At 44.7% G+C, this 19216-nt stretch overlaps 2 pseudogenes; both read left to right on the top strand.

The window, feature by feature from the left end:
• Nucleotides 1-1174: 1174 nt before the first annotated feature.
• Nucleotides 1175-2023, top strand: LOC104668452 (annotated as a pseudogene).
• A 9056-nt stretch (nucleotides 2024-11079) lies between these two features.
• Nucleotides 11080-18786, top strand: LOC104668453 (annotated as a pseudogene).
• Nucleotides 18787-19216: the final 430 nt, after the last annotated feature.

Raw genomic sequence — 19216 nt, 5'->3', positions numbered from 1 at the left:
GAGGTGGAAGTGGGAGGATCCAGGAGGATTTAGGAGTTCAAGACCAGCCTGGTCAACAGAGCAAGACCCTGCCATTTCTATATTTGAAAAATAAATAAATATTTTTTAGTGAAGTGTTATTTGAGCACTCTGGAGCACCATACAAATATAGGACAGACTGAAGGAATATATGCAGCTTAATTTAATGTTTTTTGAAATTTTATATTGCAGAAGTAGTACGTATTTACTGTTGTGAAATTAGAAAGAATTGATCGGCAAGGAGGGCGGTCTGCAAAGTACTCCATAGATCTACCATACTGAGACAATGCTTAATGCTTTGATGGATTTATTTATTTTGTACTTTCTATGCATATGCATGTATTGTATACATATGTATGCATAGTTAAATAGAAATGGTTCTTCTTGGTGTTCCATTTATCCATTTATTGTTATGAATGTACCCCAAAGAGTATGTTTGCTTTGTCCGAGGGAGTCTTTTGCTACATACTGCTGTACATAATGAAAACTAAAAAAGGGGCTAACTTTTCAGCCTCATGACCTTGTGGTGATTCAGAGGCTTCATCAAAGGCAGATTCAGAAATGAACTTGGTGTGTGTAGGTGGTTATGCTTGGCATTTCTGTTTGTAATAGTATGATAGGGATGATTTTAGTAAAATAGGGATGGTATCAGTGTCTGCCAACAGGAAAGTGGTTAAGTAAACTGTGGTACATCCAAATGATGCATACTGTGCAGTTGAAAAAAGAATGATAAAGACCTCTGTACTCATGTAGAAGAACTCGGATATATTGTGTGTGTGTTTAAAAAGAAGAGGAAATGGTATCGTATGTATGGTATGCTACTTTTTGTGTTGAAAGAGAAGAGTAGGGGTGCGGGGGGACGGAGGGACGGAGGGAAAATGGCGGCAGAGGCCAGATATTGGCGCCGCCTCCCCCAGTCCCGGAGCCGGCTCAGATGAGGCAGCTCGGCTGGGGCCAGCGGCGCTTTGGAACCCGAGGTGGGGGGACCCTGGCGGTGGGGTCTGGTCCCGCTATATGCCGGCGCCTACGCTAGAGTGAGTGGCGGCGACGCCTCTTTCCTCCGGCCACCACGTCTCGGCGCAGTTCTGGTTCATCTTGCAATTCTACACGACGGGGTACTTTTAGTGATCAGGAACTTGATGCACAAAGTTTAGATGATGAAGATGACAATATGCATCATGCAGTATACCCTGCTGTTAACAGGACAGGTTTTCACCATCACCACGCAATTCACCTCGACCGTCACCCAAGCAGTCACCCAGAAATTCACCTCGTTCACGATCTCCTGCTCGGGGAATAGAATATAGTAGAGTGTCCCCACAGCCTATGATTAGCCGCTTAACAGCAACCTCGCCTTTCACTTCAAGGCCATCCCACAGATTTACAGACAAGCAATGTTAAAAATGAAGAAAAACTAAGACGCAGTCTTCCAAACCTGTCTCGAACATCTAATACACAAGTTGACTCAGTGAAAAGCAGCAGAAGTGACTCAAATTTTCAAGTGCCAAATGGAGGAATACCTCGCATGCAACCTCAGGCTTCAGCCATACCTTCTCCAGGCAAATTCCGTTCCGCTGCAGCACCATCTCCTTTGGCTCTTCGGCAACCAGTGAAAGCATTTAGTAACCATGGCTCTGGTTCTCCTGGTAGCCAAGAAATAACACAGCTCACACAAACCACCTCCTCACCTGGGCCTCCTGTGGTTCAGAACACAGTCTCAGCAAATCCTCCCAGCAATATCAACAGCGCTACTCTAACCAGACCCGCAGGGACAACTACAATGAGAAGTGGCTTGCCCAGACCCAGTGCCCCCTCTGCTGGGGGCATACCAGTGCCTCGCAGCAAACTTGCACAGCCTGTTCGCAGATCCTTGCCAGCTCCTAAAACCTATGGTAGCATGAAAGATGACAGTTGGAAAGATGGCTGTTATTGACCAGCAAAGACAAGAATGCAGAAGTCCACGGCTTCATGGATACCCTTCACCGGGCTAAAAAACAACTTTTATATGCAGACTGTTCAGATAAGACTCTTGGGATTTATAAAATCCCAGCCCTCTCTGTCTTAATTACCACAAACTGACAGAGATCATCAAACAGCACTTTAATGATATTTAACATCAGATGTGTTTGGTAATCATACAATCACTCTCCATAGAATCACTTCTAGTTTTGTTTAATAGAAACTAGGTTGATTTTTTAAAAATATTTGACAGAGGCCAATATCTGGGCAAATACTTAATGGATGCCAAAGAGAAATGCCCATTTGTAAATGAGAAAAATGCCCATTTGTGCACAAGAAAATGGTGAATTCAAGCTATCCAAAACTTCACATTCAACCTAATTTACTGTATAAATAGTATCAATAAATATTTGTGTTAATGAGAAAAAAAAACAATTAAAAGCGTTTGGCTGTGGAAGGAGAATAAGACTGTGAATGGGATTTTGCCACATATTTTATAGTTAGATTTAAAAATTTTCTAGACTATGTATTTATACACATGACCCTTTTAAAAATAAGTGAATGAAGGAACGAAGTAGGATTATGAGAAAGAGATAAGAAAAAAGGATCTAAGGAGCTGCCCATCTTTTTAGTGTCCAGTGAATATTAATACATAACAACAGCAGCAAAAATTGGAAGAGTAGCCCCAGTAGGGTAAGGAGTCAGTCTTTCCTTTGTCTTTTCCTCAATTTCATGTATTTAAAAAATACTATAAATTTTTTATATTTATAATATAAATTTGAAATAAAACAATAAAACAATTTGAAATAAAAATGTCTTAAGAGCTCTTAAAATAAAAGGAAGATGGGGCAGCTTTATATAGTGCACTTCCCAGAAATGGGCTTGTTTCCCTCAAGAGGCAGGGATGGGGCCTACATGGGATACCTAAGGGAGAAAATATAAGAAAAAGAAAAGAATTTTAAAAATAAATAAATGAAAATAACGCTTCTCCCTGATTATAAAGGAAATCACATTCTTTTTGTAATAATTTGGATGACAAATATTAAGAAAAATCTTTAATTTGCCACTCAAAACATTCTGGTTTGTTGCTTTTTATACTTTTTTATGCATGTAAACATTTTAAAAAGTAGAATCATAATAGATAGTCTTTTGTCACTTACTAAATTTTGGGCATATTTCTGTGGCAGTAAATATATCCTGGCATTATCATTTTTAATAGCTGGATGTATATTAAGTTAATCATTGCCACCACAGAGGTGAATTTTCTTATATATACATTTTAATGGACTCAAGCAAGCATTTTTGGACTGAATTCATAGAAGCAGAATTTCTGGAGGGTAATAATTTTTAGGGTCTGTAATAGAAATTTTCAAATTTTATCCTCCAGGAAAAGTGGCTCAGTTTATACCCCCACCACGAGGGACAGAGCTCCAGCTTCTGCCTTCCATTTGTCATCTTTGCTGGCTTTATACAGAAAATATCATTGTTTTCATGACATTTCCTTGATATCTAGTGCTTTTGAATCTTTTTTATCTACCTATTGGCCATTTTGTGAGAAAGGCCTGTTTCTCCATATCCCATTTTCTGTTGAAAATCATTTGGTTTTTTTCTGAGTAATTTAAAAGATTTCTTTATAGGCTAAGGATACAAATCTTTTATTTGTCATTGAGGTTACAAAAACTCCCAGCCTTGTGTGAAATTCAGGTAACAAGCAGTACACAGTGACATAACACAATTCTTGGTTTTCGTGATTGCAAGTCATAGCCAAGTATCAAGTGAGAAATTCAGTTTCATTTGCAAGGCTTAAAGAAGCCAGGTGATTCTAGAAAAATAGGCCTTCTATTTGTTTTAAGTTGTTAAAGAGCTTTGAGTGCTTATTAAAAGCAAAGCTTTTTAAATTTATTTTGTATTTTATTTATGTATTTATTTATTTATTTTTTTATTATACTTTAAGTTCTAGGGTACATGTGCATAACGTGCAGGTTTGTTACATATGTATACTTATGCCATGTTGGTGTGCTGCACCCATCAACTCGTCAGCACCCATCAATTCATCATTTATATCATGTATAACTCCCCAATGCAATCCCTCCTTCCTCCCCACTCCCCATGATAGGCCCCAGTGTGTGATGTTCCCCTTCCCAAGTCCAAGTGATCTCATTGTTCAGTTCCCACCTATGAGTGAGAACATGCGGTGTTTGGTTTTCTGTTCTTGTGATAGTTTGCTAAGAATGATGGTTTCCAGCTGCATCCATGTCCCTTCAAAGGATGCAAACTCATCCTTTTTTATGGCTGCATAGTATTCCATGGTGTATATGTGCCACATTTTCTTAATCCAGTCTGTCACAGATGGACATTTGGGTTGATTCCAAGTCTTTGCTATTGTGAATAGTGCCGCAATAAACATACGTGTGCATGTGTCTTTGTAGTAGAATAATTTATAATCCTTTGGGTATCTACCCAGTAGTGGGATGGCTGGGTCATATGGTACATCTAGTTCTAGATCCTTGAGGAATTGCCATACTGTTTTCCATAATGGTTGAACTAGTTTACAATCCCACCAACAGTGTAAAAGTGTTCCTATTTCTCCACATCCTCTCCAACACCTGTTGTTTCCTGACTTCTTAATGATTGCCATTCTAACTGGTGTGAGATGGTATCTCATTGTGGTTTTGATTTGCATTTCTCTGATAGCGAGTGATGATGACCATTTTTTCATGTGTCTGTTGGCTGTGTGAATGTCTTCTTTTGAGAAATGTCTGTTCATATCCTTTGCCCACTTTTTGATGGGGTTGTTTGTTTTTTTCTTGTATATTTGTTTGAGTTCTTTGTAGATTCTGGATATTAGCCCTTTGTCAGATGAGTAGGTTACAAAAATTTTCTCCCATTCTGTAGGTTGCCTGTTCACTCTGATGGTAGTTTCTTTTGCTGTGCAAATCTCTTTAGTTTAATTAGATCCCATTTGTCAATTTTTGCTTTTGCTGCCGTTGCTTTTGGTGTTTTAGACATGAAGTCCTTGCCCATGCCTATGTCCTGAATGGTACTACCTAGATTTTCTTCTAGGGTTTTTATGGTATTAGCTCTAACATTTAAGTCTCTAATCCATCTTGAATTAATCTTCGTATAAGGGGTAAGGAAAGGATCCAGTTTCAGCTTTCTACTTATGGCTAGCCAATTTTCCCAGCACCATTTATTAAATAGGGAATCCTTTCCCCATTTCTTGTTTCTCTCAGGTTTGTCAAAGATCAGATGGCTGTAGATGTGTGGTATTATTTCTGAGGACTCTGTTCTGTTCCATTGGTCTATATCTCTGTTTTGGTACCAGTACCATGCTGTTTTGGTTACTGTAGCCTTGTAGTATAGTTTGAAGTCAGGTAGCGTGACGCCTCCAGCTTTGTCCTTTTAACTTAGGATTGTCCTGGCAATGCGGGCTCTTTTTTGGTTCCATATGAACTTTAAAGCAGTTTTTTCCAATTCTGTGAAGAAACTCATTGGTAGCTTGATGGGGATGGCATTGAATCTATAAATAACCTTGGGCAGTATGGCCATTTTCACGATATTGATTCTTCCTATCCATGAGCATGGTATGTTCTTCCATTTGTTTGTGTCCTCTTTGATTTCACTGAGCAGTGGTTTGTAGTTCTCCTTGAAGAGGACCTTTACATCCCTTGTAAGCTGGATTCCTAGGTATTTTATTCTCTTTGAAGCAATTGTGAATGGAAGTTCATTCCTGATTTGGCTCTCTGCTTGTCTGTTACTGGTGTATAAGAATGCTTGTGATTTTTGCACATTAATTTTGTATCCTGAGACTTTGCTGAAGTTGCTTATCAGCTTAAGGAGATTTTGGGCTGAGATGATGGGGTTTTCTAAATATACAATCATGTCATCTGCAAACAGAGACAATTTGACTTCTTCTTTTCCTAACTGGATACCCTTGATTTCTTTCTCTTGCCTGATTGCCCTAGCCAGAACTTCCAACACTATGTTGAATAGGAGTGGTGAGAGAGGGCATCCCTGTCTTGTGCCAGTTTTCAAAGGGAATTTTTCCAGTTTTTGCCCATTCAGAATGATATTAGCTGTGGGTTTGTCATAAATAGCTCTTATTATTTTGAGGTACGTTCCATCAATACCGAATTTATTGAGCGTTTTTAGCATGAAGGGCTGTTGAATTTTGTCAAAAGCCTTTTCTGCATCTATTGAGATAATCATGTGGTTCTTGTCTTTGGTTCTGTTTATATGCTGGATTACGTTTATTGACTTGCGAATGTTGAACCAGCCTTGCATCCCAGGGATGAAGCCCACTTGATCATGGTGGATAAGCTTTTTGATGTGCTGCTGAATCCGGTTTGCCAGTATTTTATTGAGAATTTTTGCATCAATGTTCATCAGGGATATTGGTCTAAAATTCTCTTTTTTTGTTGTGTCTCTGCCAGGCTTTGGTATCAGGATGATGTTGGCCTCATAAAATGAGTTAGGGAGGATTCCCTCTTTTTCTATTGATTGGAATAGTTTCAGAAGGAATGGTACCAGCTCCTCCTTGTAGCTCTGGTAGAATTCAGCTGTGAATCCATCTGGTCCTGGATTTTTTTGGTGGGTAGGCTATTAATTGTTGCCTCAATTTCATAGCCTGCTATTGGTCTATTCAGGGATTCAACTTCTTCCTGGTTTAGTCTTGGGAGAGTGTAAGTGTCCAGGAAATTATCCATTTCTTCTAGATTTTCTAGTTGATTTGCGTAGAGGCGTTTATAGTATTCTCTGATGGTTGTTTGTATTTCTGTGGGGTCGGTGGTGATATCCCCTTTATCATTTTTTATTGCGTCTATTTGATTCCTCTCTCTTTTCTTCTTTATTAGTCTTGCTAGCGGTCTGTCAATTTTGTTGATCATTTCAAAAAACCAACTCCTGGATTCATTGATTTTTTGGAGGGTTTTTTGTGTCTCTATCTCCTTCAGTTCTGATCTGATCTTAGTTATTTCTTGCCTTCTGCTAGCTTTTGAATGTGTTTGCTCTTGCCTCTCTAGTTCTTTTAATTGTGATGTTAGAGTGTCAATTTTAGATCTTTCCTGCTTTCTCTTGTGGGCATTTAGTGCTATAAATTTCCCTCTACACACTGCTTTAAATGTGTCCCAGAGATTCTGGTATGTTGTATCTTTGTTCTCATTGGTTTCAAAGAACATCTTTATTTCTGCTTTCATTTCATTATGTACCCAGTAGTCATTCAGGAGCAGGTTGTTCAGTTTCCATGTAGTTGAGCGGTTTTGATTGAGTTTCTTAGTCCTGAGTTCTAGTTTGATTGCACTGTGGTCTGAGAGACAGTTTGTTATAATTTCTGTTCTTGTACATTTGCTGAGGAGTGCTTTACTTCCAATTATGTGGTCAATTTTGGAATAAGTGTGATGTGGTGCTGAGAAGAATGTATATTCTGTTGATTTGGGGTGGAGAGTTCTATAGATGTCTATTAGGTCCACTTGGTGCAGAGATGAGTTCAATTCCTGGATATCCTTGTTAACTTTCTGTCTCATTGATCTGTCTAATGTTGACAGTGGAGTGTTGAAGTCTCCCATTATTATTGTATGGGAGTCTAAGTCTCTTTGTAAGTCTCTAAGGACTTGCTTTATGAATCTGGGTGCTCCTGTATTGGGTGCATATATATTTAGGAGAGTTAGCTCTTCCTGTTGAATTGATCCCTTTACCATTATGTAATGGCCTTCTTTGTCTCTTTTGATCTTTGATGGTTTAAAGTCTGTTTTATCAGAGACTAGGATTGCAACCCCTGCTTTTTTTTGTTCTCCATTTGCTTGGTAGATCTTCCTCCATCCCTTTATTTTGAGCCTATGTATGTCTCTGCATGTGAGATGGGTCTCCTGAATACAGCAGACTGATGGGTCTTGACTCTTTATCCAGTTTGCCAGTCTGTGTCTTTTAATTGGAGCATTTAGTCCATTTACATTTAAGGTTAATATTGTTATGTGTGAACTTGATCCTGTCATTATGATATTAACTGGTTATTTTGCTTGTTAGTTGATGCAGTTTCTTCCTAGCCTCGATGGTCTTTACATTTTGGCATGTTTTTGCAATGGCTGGTACCGGTTGTTCCTTTCCATGTTTAGGGCTTCCTTCAGGGTCTCTTGTAAGGCAGGCCTGGTGGTGACAAAATCTCTAAGCATTTGCTTATCTGTAAAGGATTTTATTTCTCCTTCACTGATGAAACTTAGTTTGGCTGGATATGAAATTCTGGGTTGAAAATTCTTTTCTTTAAGAACGTTGAATATTGGCCCCCACTCTCTTCTGGCTTGTAGAGTTTCTGCCGAGAGATCTGCTGTTAGTCTGATGGGCCTCCCTTTGTGGGTAACCCGACCTTTCTCTCTGGCTGCCCTTAAGATTTTTTCCTTCATTTCAACTTTGGTGAATCTGGCAATTATGTGTCTTTGAGTTGCTCTTCTCGAGGAGTATCTTTGTGGCGTTCTTTGTATTTCCTGAATTTGAATGTTGGCCTGCCCTACTAGGTTGGGGAAGTTCTCCTGGATGATATCCTGAAGAGTGTTTTCCAACTTGGTTCCATTTTCCCCCTCACTTTCAGGCACCCCAATCAGACGTAGATTTGGTCTTTTTACATAATCCCATACTTCTTGCAGGCTTTGTTCATTTCTTTTTCTTCATTTTTCTTTTGGTTTCTCTTCTCGCTTCATTTCATTCATTTGATCCTCAATCGCTGATACTCTTTCTTCCAGTTGATCGAGTCGGTTACTGAAGCTTGTGCATTTGTCACGTATTTCTCGTGTCATGGTTTTCATCTCTGTCATTTCGTTTATGATCTTCTCTGCATTAATTAGTCTAGCTGTCAATTCTTCCACTCTTTTTTCAAGATTTTTAGTTTCTTTGCGCTGGGTATGTAATTCCTTCTTTAGCTCTGAGAAGTTTGATGGACTGAAGCCTTCTTCTCTCATCTCGTCAAAGTCATTCTCTGACCAGCTTTGATCCGTTGCTGGCGATGGGCTGCGCTCCTTTGCAGGGGGAGATGAGCTCTTATTTTTTGAATTTCCAGCTTTTCTGCCCTGCTTCTTCCCCATCTTCGTGGTTTTATCTGCCTCTGGTCTTTGATGATGGTGACGTACTGATGGGGTTTTGGTATAGGTGTCCTTCCTGTTTGATAGTTTTCCTTCTGACAGTCAGAAGGACTGTCTGTTGGTCTGTTGGAGATTGCTTGAGGTCCACTCCAGACCCTGTTTGCCTGGGTATCAGCAGCAGAGGTTGCCGAAGATAGAATATTGCTGAACAGCGAGTGTACCTGTCTGATTCTTCCTTTGGAAGTTTCCTCTCAGGGGTGTACTCCACCTTGTGAGGTGTGGGGTGTCAGACTGCCCCTAGTGGGGGATGTCTCCCAGCTAGGCTACTCAGAGGTCAGGGACACACCTGAGCAGGCAGTCTGTCCATTCTCAGATCTCAACCTCCGCGTTGGGAGATCCACGGCTCTCCCCAAAGCTGTCAGACAGTCTTTCGCATCTGCACCAGCCCCCGCTGCTTCCCCTGTTGGTCTTCAGCTTTGCGCTGTCCCCAGAGGTGGAGACTACAGAGACAGGCAGGCTTCCTTGAGCTGCTGTGAGCTCCACCCAGTTCGAGCTTCCCAGCGGCTTTGTTTACCTACTTAAGCCTCAGCAATGGTGGGCGCCCCTCCCCCAGTCTCGCTGCTGCCTTGCGGATAGATCTCCACAGACTGCTGTGTTAGCAGTGAGGGAGGCTCCGTGGGCATGGGACCCTCCCGGCCAGGTGTGGGATATATTCCCCTGGTGTGCCTGTCTGCTTAAAGCGCAGTATTGGGGTGGGAGTTACCCGATTTTCCAGGTGTTGTGTGTCTCAGTTCCCCTGGCTAGGTAAACGGATTCCCTTCCCCCTTGCGCTTCCAGGTGAGGCGATGCCTCGCCCTGCTTCAGCTCTCACTGGTCAGGCTGCAGCAGCTGACCAGCACCAATTGTCCGGCACTCCCTAGTGAGATGACCCCAGTACCTCAGTTGAAAATGCAGAAATCACCCGTCTTCTGTGTCGCTCGCGCTGGGAGTTGGAGACTGGAGCTGTTCCTATTCGGCCATCTTCGTATTTTATTTATTTTGAGATGAAGTCTCACTCTGTCACCCAGGCTGGAGTGCAATGGCGTGAGCTTGGCTCACTGCAACCTCTGTCTCCCAGGTTCAAGTGATTCTCCTGCCTCAGCCTCCTGAATACCTGGGATTACAGGCACCCATCACCACACCTGGCTAGTTTTTGTATTTTCAGTAGAGACTGGGTTTCACCATGTTGGCCAGGCTGGTCTCAAACTCCTGACCTCAGGTGATCCACCACCTTGGGCTCCCAAAGTGCTGGGATTACAGGTGTGAGCCACTGCACCTGGCCCAAAAGTTTTGTGTTTTTACAGATATTAGACATGTTTCTTGTTTAAGAAAAAATATCTTAACAATAATGTAAGAAAATAAGAGAAATGTTTTTCCAGAAAAAAGAAATCAGTGTGATTATTTCATCTTATTGGAATGTTGGATAATATAGTCTACTTCATTAATCATCAAGCGTGCTATAGATTTTCCATTTTTATAGGATCTGTATCTCAGTTAAGGTAATATGGGTATTTTTGCACTGTATTTGAAGATGAAAAATACAGGCCAAAATCATAGACCTTGCATAGAAGCTGGGTAATGAAGAAAGCTCTGGAAGAACACATAGATACACATACACAGACACACACGGATATATATATATATATATATCACACATATATTTTTTAAAGTTTCAAAGCTTTTAAAGCAAAAGCTGGTCCCTTCCCTCTCCCAGAGTGGGTGGGGACAGCAGTTTCATGGGCAGCTTTCCTTGTGAGCCACAGGTCCCCCTGGACACACTGCTGCCTGGCCATGCCCCCTTTCCCTTTCATCTTTCTCATTGACCAATGGGCTTGGAGCATTAAGGCCACGCCCCTATTCTGCATTCTACTGGGGCCCTGTTTACACCTCCTCTGGCTCAGTCTCGCAGCTGCCTGGTGGGTGACTGGAGGCATTATCAGTGCTGGCTGGGATTTCGCTGACATTGCCCCAACCCTGCCTCTCTCCCCACTCCATGATGGCAGAAGAAACTCGACAGAGCAAATTGGCCATAGCCAAGAAAAAGGTAAAAACACACCACAACCCAGCCACAGATCCCCTCCAATGACAAGACCGCTGCCAGAGTCCACACAACTCCTGAGGCACACTGGACTGGGCCCCCAACCCTGGTGCCTCTGGGCTCCCCCCACCAAAGTCTTGTCAGTCAGCTCCATCCCTTCAGCAAGCAGCCCAGTCCCTGCCCTCACCAATCACCCCAGAGTGACTTTGGGTAGGTGAATCCTGGGGCTTCCCGCTCCATTACTGTGCCCTCACCTCCTGCTGCCCCAAACTCGACCACCCTGGGCTCTTTGGGCTTTTGTCTCCAAGGACCTGGGTACCCCAGCCCCAGGCCCTCTCCTCACCAGTTGTCCCTGCATGACTTTGGGCTGGTGGCTCCTGGGGCTCCCTGCTGCAGACTCTGCCCTTCCCTCCTACTACATCATGGTCGACCTCCCTGGGCTCTTTGTGCTGGCGTCTCCAAGGACCTGGGTCCCAACCCTGTGTTTCCCTCCCCCATCATGGAGCGGCGACTTGGACAACGCACTGATGTGGTCCCTCCCGGCAACCAGGAGGAGTGGAATGTAGTGATGTCACAATCTGCCTAGGAACTGTCATTACTGCAAGACCGGCCTTTGATCTTACGACCCAGTCCCCTAAGTGTTGTCACCTCATTTCTGGTTCCTCTGGTCACAGCACAAATTTCCAGCTGGAAGGGGAATGGAGACTATGGGACCTAGGAAGAAGAAGTTTCAGGCTGCCTCACTCCCTTAACATAGATATTGACAGTGGGAAAAGCCTACACTTCCCCCAAGAGCTCAAAACATTGACAGTATCTCTGGGTGGCAATGGGAGAATGGGTTGGTTTGGTTTTCTCCCAGGCTTCTACTTTCCAGGGAAATCTTAACATTTTCTTCTGAGTTCTCCACCTCATATTCTAATTCTCCATGGTTCTGGGACGAGACTGCCCTTCAGTCAGTGGTCTCTGAAGTGAGATTTGCTCATCTTCTGTGGAATAGACCTTGGGAAACTGAACTTGATAGCTTGAATCTTCCTCATACTATCTCAACCTGGGGTACTTTGAGTGCCACAGGATAAATGTGGGACATCTTTCTGAAGCTTCGGTTTCCCTTGATTCTCTTGAGATCAAGAGAAAAACATTAATATACTTAAGGATAACAGTCACATAGGTTTCTAAGAGTATACCAGACTTCTCTCTGAAATGAGGCCTGGGTTGTCCTCTTTCTGATAAATACCCAGATTTATCAGAAAGGCTGCCTTCTGCCATGAGGACACATTGATATAAAAGTTTGAGAGGTACTGGTGCACTTCTTCACACTAACAGACGTGTGAGGATGTATGACTCTAAATCACATGGCATACAGTTCCTGCCTACTTAATGTTTAGTTTTCTACCTCTGCCTCTGGTTTTGGTCCTTGGCAGCTGCTGATTCTTGGCAAAACTGCAGAGCTTGGAGTCAGAAGACTGGGTTCCAAAGTTCCAGTATCGCCTTTTTCTTTTTTCTTTTTTCTAGCCATGATAGCAATCCCTCTCAGTCACTAAATGACTGTGACAACACCTTGTACAGTTGTTGGTATCATTAAATCAGATGGTGTATAAGAGTGTTTTGTAAAAACTGTAAAGGAGGATGTGGCTGTAGGAGTTGATAGTTCTCATGAGTATTACTGCTCTTCTTTCCCACAGTTAAAAGAATATTGGCAGAGAAACAGCCCTGGTGTTCCAGCAGGAGCAAAGAGGAACAGGAAAACAAATGGCAGTAGCCCTGAAACAGCCACTTCTGGTGGTTGCCACTCACCTGAGGATGTGAGTCTTGCCTGGCCAGGCTCCTGGAGACAGGGGGCCCAAGGGGCAGTAGAGGGTAATTGTTAAAATTGTGGATGGACTGTTGGGTACTGGTTAAGAATTCTGGGTTTGGCAAGGCACAGTGGCTCACACCTGTAATCCCAGCACTTTGGGAGACTGAGGCAGGTGGATCATGAGGTCAGGAGATCGAGACCATCCTGACTAACACAGTGCAACACCGTCTCCACTAAAAATACAAAAAAATTAGCCAGGCATGGTGGCGGACACCTGTAGTCCCAGCTACTCGGGAGGCTGAGGCAGAAGAATGGCGTGAACCTGGGAGGTGGAGCTTGCAGTGAGCTGAAATTGCACCACTGCACTCCAGCCTGTTAGACAGAGTGAGACTCCATCTTAAAAAAAAAAAAAAAAAAAAAAAGAAATCCTGGGTTTGAATCCTGCCTTTCTGTCTGCTAGGGATATGATTTAGGGCAAGTTGCTTGAGCTCTTTGGGCCTCTCTTTTTACATCTGTATAGTAGAGGTGGTATTGTTTGACTTCCATTTGTGAAGTTTAAATGAGATTTGTTATTGTTGTTTTTATGTTAATCCCTAGTACATGGCCTGCTGTAAACACCCAGGATACCCAGATATGGTCATTGATGTTTGATTTTCCTCATCCCCAGTCATAAGGGGAAGCCAGGACAATGAGAAGAGCCACTTGCCATCAGGAGTCACCGAAAGGGCCCGAGGGTGGGATGGTGGGGAGATAAGAACCATGAGAGAAGTTGGCACAAAGGAGTTATGGGACAAAGCGTCCAAGATAGGCAGAAAAGAAAATGTTGTCAGTTGATGGGGAAGTAAGGAAGTCAGAGGGCTTAAACACTGAGGGGGACAGAACATCTCCATGTACACTCTCATCTCCTGTTGTCAGCAACAGGTATCCATGGGAGGACCCTACATCACCTGCTACCCTGAAGGATCTGGAGGTAAGAGGCTCTGGGTGGAGGTGCAGTGACCCTGCCGGCCAACCCTCCAACCTCCTCCCACAGCGGGGAATGGGTGCCCCTCTGCCAGCTGAGAAAGCCCACACACACCTCAGCCCTAATGATTGTTCTCTCTACCTCTCCCCTACTCCTCCTCCACCTCCTCCTCTCTGCATGAGCCTCAGAGCCTGTGCCAAGAACTAGCAGTAGTCCTGGACTCAAGGTCCATAAAAATCAGTTAACTGAATAACACTGTAACATTTTTGGTACGAGTCCAGTGGGGCCCCCTGATTCCATGCTGCCAATCCTGGGCTCCAGTTTCCCCTTGGGACCCTGAAGAAAGGGGCTGGGGGCCCCTGGTGCCAAGGACAAATAGGGAGTTGGGGTACCCAGGCCTCACCTGGAGGGACCCCAGAGCATGCAGCATGACTTTTCTTTTGCTGCCCTCTTTGCTGACTCTCTCCTCTCCAGACACCCCTGCTCGAGTCCTTGCTACACACACCCTGAGGTGGTTGCCTCTCGGGGAAGTGCTAGCTTGACTGGTTGTCAGGGGCCCCATATTTCTGCCATGACTCAGTCCCTAATTTGCTCTTTGATTCTGGACAAGCCACCTCTCCTTTTTGGGTTCATGTTTCCAGAGGAGGTAGTGAGTATCAAAGGTCTCTGTTAGCTCTGAGAGTCCAAGATTTAAAGGACCCCTAGAATGGAAACCTCAGGGACAAGGGCTCCTGTCTGTCCTTTTCTGTCCTATATCTGCTGTGAAGAACCATACCTGGCCCATACATTCTCAGTAAATATTTATTGAATGAAGGCACTTTTCTAAATCAAAGCTGGCAGAAGCGGGGGGCCTTTCTCAAACTCCATCTCTAGAGGTTTATGTTACTGTCCTCTCAAGAGATTCCAGATTCAGACTGAGTTCTGTGGCTGTGGGCAAAAACTAACAAAGACCCAAATCCTCTGTCCTTGGGAGCCTGAGGAGACTTTACCAGTTCATGTTCCCATTATGTCTGAGAACTTTGCCTTTAAAATCCATTCCTGGCCCCTGCCTACCGCTTCCTGGTCTGGGGAATAGAGTTGAGGGGGCTACCCTCCGTCACTTTAATTTGACTCTCCCCACAGAAATAACAGAAGAAACAAGTGGAACATCAGCTGGAAGAAGTAACGTGATTTATTTGTTTCCTCACGACATGACTGCTGGGTTTAGGGGGCACTCAGATGTAGAGGCCCCAGTCTTGTCTCGCCCACTCCCAGCCTGGGGAAGAAGGCTCACCCCTCAGATTCCACCCCATCCCCATCCCCATCCCCACAGAGTCTCTGATAACCTGGTCCCATGGGTGGGCCTGTCCTGGGGCACTGGTGGCATTCCAGGGGCGTGTCTCTTGCTGTGCCATCTCTGCTTCCCCCTGGTAAGAGCTCTGCCTTCTTCTTCCTATAGGAAAAGAAGGCAAACAATGAGAAACAAAGCTGAAAGGGAGCTAGATGTGAGTGGAGGGTGTGAAGTTTTCTCCTGTCCTCCGGAGAATGTTTCTTTCCTTCTCTTTCAGCACTTGCTTGGTTTTTCTCCCAAAGATTCAAATCCAGAGATTGAATATACAGAAAGAGAAACTAAATACAGACCTGTATCACATGAAACGTTCTCTCAGATACTTTGAAGGTGGGAATCTGGGCACCCTGTCATCCTTCAATCTGGCACTTTGGCAGGTCTTTAGGGAGAGTCCTTTAGGCCCCATCTCAACTCTCTCATTACAGAAGAGTCCAACGATCTGGCCAGCCCCCTGCAATATACATTGCAGTGTATAGGAGAGTTAGAGAGGGCTCTCTCTGCTGTCACCGCTACACAGGAGAAGAAGGAGACCAGTGTGAGTTCAACCACTTGCCCCATGCCCTGGGAGCCCACTTCACAGATGGAGGAGTGAGCCTAAAGGTCCCGTCTGCAGGATGGAGTGTCCTGCCCAGAAGGCAGTATGGCTATTTCTCACTGCTTTTGTGTATGGTTGTTAGAGGCAGCCTGGGGCTGAGTCAGCTACTGTGGGTGAGCTGGGGGGCACTGTGGGGAGAGAGCACTGGACACAGAGCTTGTAGGTCAAGTGCCTGCCCTGTCCTTACCTGACCGTGGTCTTGGCCAAGTCCTAGATGGGGTATTGGGTACTTGCACTGTGAAGATACAGAAGAGTACCTTTAGTATGTTACCATTTCTGTAGAGACAGGAAAAGTGTGTGTGTGTGTGTGTGTGTGTACATACTATGATAACATACATAAAACATGTCTGCAAGGGTTCATAAAAAATTCAGGAGAGAGCAACAGGGTGACTGGGAGATACTTCTCTTCTGTACCTTCTGAGTTTTGGACTATGTGAATGTATCATCCTTTCAAAAAGTGAACAAAAGATTAATTTTCCCCTTCCTGTCTGTGCCCCCATCCCCAGCAAGAAAAATGGGCTTAGAGAATTGGATAGACCTGGGTGTTCAAATCCCAGCTCGGCCTAAGTGATCTAGACAAGCACTTACCCTCAAATACTCCATGTTTTTTCATCTACACAATAGACGTAATCATAGTAACTGCCTCCTATGGTGGTTGCAAGGATTAAATGGGATTGCTAGCATGGTACCTGGTGAAGCACTCCATAAAGGTTCAAACAGTGGTAATAATAACAGTAACAACAATAGCAACAGTATCTGATCTCTCTGCACCTCTGTTAGCCAGCTGGAAATTTGATCTCTTTCCCTGTCCCTTCCAACTTAACTGAGTTCTTTTAAAAACCAGACCATGGGCTTGGAAATGCCTTGATCTTTACTGACCGAGCTGTATATTGAGCCTAGCCCTAGCCCTTTTAAGGGGCACTCTGTGGAATGGCCCAGGCTCCCCAGATCGAAACTTCTCACTCTTCACCATCCAGTTCTCGAGCCGCAGTAAAGCACTTATTGAGTGGCAGTTAGAGCAGTCCATACAGGAGAAGGCATGGCTGAAAGCACACCTGACACGGGTGAGGTTTTGCAGAGGGTGGTATGTGGAAGGAAGATGACCCCGGGTGGCCAGGAGCAGGAGAGGACCAGTGACAGCCCTTCCTAACTTCTGTGCCCATTCTTGCAGTTGAAGGAGTTGCTTAAACAAGTCCAGCTAGAGAGAGATCAATATGCTCAACATATAAAAGGAGAGAGGGCCCGGTGGCAGCAGAGAATGAGGAAAATGTCACGGGAGGTGAGATCTGACCCTTCAGCACGCCCCCCTGCCCCACCCCCACTTAGATAGGTCACTGGATCGTTCTGGGCATCTGTAAAATGGGAATAGTACAGCCAGAGGTGATCATGGGTCTAGGCTTTGTGGAGGTGGCGGCAGAGAGGGAGATGGTAGCCTGTCCAGCCACCAGCCCCTCTCTCCAGGCCTCTTTCCCTCTGTGCTTTGGGCAGGTTCACACATTGAAGAAGGAGAAGCAGCATGATATGCATCAGCTAGAGAAGCTGGAGAGGAGCTTGTCCAAACTCAAAAACCAGATGGGTAAGATGGAGCTAGTGTGACCTGGGAGCAGGACTGGCATCAGAGGGCCCTGGGGGTGGCTTAGAATGCCCCAGGGAGGTGGGTGGATGGAAGGGCTTTGAGGCAGAGGGAAAGAGGTCTGTGCCAGGAGATGGCAAGTCTTGTCATCTACATGAGCTTCAGTGTCCCCATCAGCAAAGAGGGCCCATTGTCAGCCACCCACAGGGCTCTCTATCTGAAAGTGGCTTGGAAGATTGGCTACCATCTGGGTGTGAGGAATCATTAGCCGTGAGGCCAAAGTTGGGGAGTCTGAGAGGAGCTGTGCACCAAGAGGAGGGTTTTTTTTTGTTTTTGTTTTGTTTTGTTTTGTTTTGTTTTGTTTTGTTTTGTTTTGTTTTGTTTTGTTTTGAGAACCAGAGGCCCTTATTGTCGGCTTCCTTTCTCAGCTGAACCCCTGCCCCCGGAGTTCCCAGCAGTGCCCTCTGAGGTGGTGGGACTGTGTCTGGGTGGTATAGTAACATTTTGGTTCTTAAAAGTAAAAATAAAGAACAGAGGCTCATTCCTCTCTGGGGAGGGGCTGGCTCAGGGTTACATAGTGAGGGTGGAGGCAGAGGTGGGCCCACAGTACCTCCCTTATTGGGTTGTCTGGGGACCCCTCTGGTCACCTGCCACCAGGAGGTGGAAGAGGGCATCTGGACAGTGAGGAGGAGGAGGCACCTTGTTCCATGCCGAGCGTCCCAGAGGACCTGGAGAGCTGGGAGGCCATGGTGAGCCTAACTCCCCCTGCACCCCTTTTGCCACCTTCCTCTGTGGTTCCTCCAAGACCCCTTTATGCTCTTAGTTTCCCTGCCTTCTGATTTCTCTAGACCCTCACCCCTTCCGGGAGACAGTGGTCAGACACCATTTAACCTGTGACCAACAGGTGCACTCTCTGAGGCCCCAAGGGAAGGGGCTGCACTCCACCTCTCTGCCCCATTTGTTCTGTATATGCCCCTACAAGAATGCTTACATCTTGCCTTCCAGTGGCATTTTTCAAGTCCGCTGGAGCCAGTGCCCAGGAGGAGCAGGCACAGTTATGAGAGCAGGTGAAAGAGCAGACGGTGTGCTGCCAGCACCTGGTTCACCTGGTGGCCTTGGCCCAGAAGGAGCCAGAGGCAGCGGTCCCAGCCCCAGGGACTGGGGGCAAGTCTGTGAGTGGGGAGACCCACCGGGCCCTGCAGGAAGTCATGGAGAAGCTAGAGGTGAGTGAGTCCTGGCATGGGCCAAGAAGCGCAGGGGTGGGGCAGGTCGCTGCCGAGATGCGACCCCATTATGTTGACTCCAGAGTGGCTTTATGGAATTCCCAGAGGAGAAGGCAGACCTGAGTGAGCTGGTGGAGAAACAAGAACTTCAATTCATCCAGTACTGGAAAGAGAGACGCCATCAGTGAGTGGGAGGCCAGGGCACGGCAGGGGTCTTGCCATTTGCCTAGGCTGGTGTCAAACTCCTCAAGTCATCCTTCTGCCTCGGCCTCCTAAAGTGCCAGGATTATAGGCATGAGCCACTACACACCGCCTGGAATTTTTTTTAAAAGAGTCAATTAAAGTGCTTCATTTAAGTGTATGTCTCTAAGACAATTTAATAATTGATTAAATATTGTTGAATAGACTGAAAACACAACATCCAAGCACATTAATTAAGCAAATAATGCAAGTGTAGCTCTCACACTCCATAAATGTTTTCTAGGTGTCATTCCAAAGCCATTCTTTTTAGAGGATCTTTAAGAAAATGCTTGGCTGTCATCTAATTATTATACAAGATATTAAGAATTTACTGAGTTTACAGTTCTTTCTATGAAGGAAAGAATGAAGTCTACACCC

The sequence above is a fragment of the Rhinopithecus roxellana genome, chromosome 18 (genome assembly GCF_007565055.1).
Source record: "Rhinopithecus roxellana isolate Shanxi Qingling chromosome 18, ASM756505v1, whole genome shotgun sequence".
Taxonomy (NCBI): Eukaryota; Metazoa; Chordata; class Mammalia; order Primates; family Cercopithecidae; genus Rhinopithecus; species Rhinopithecus roxellana.
Note: the sequence above shows the minus strand (reverse complement) of the source record. Positions and strands in the feature narration are given on the sequence as shown.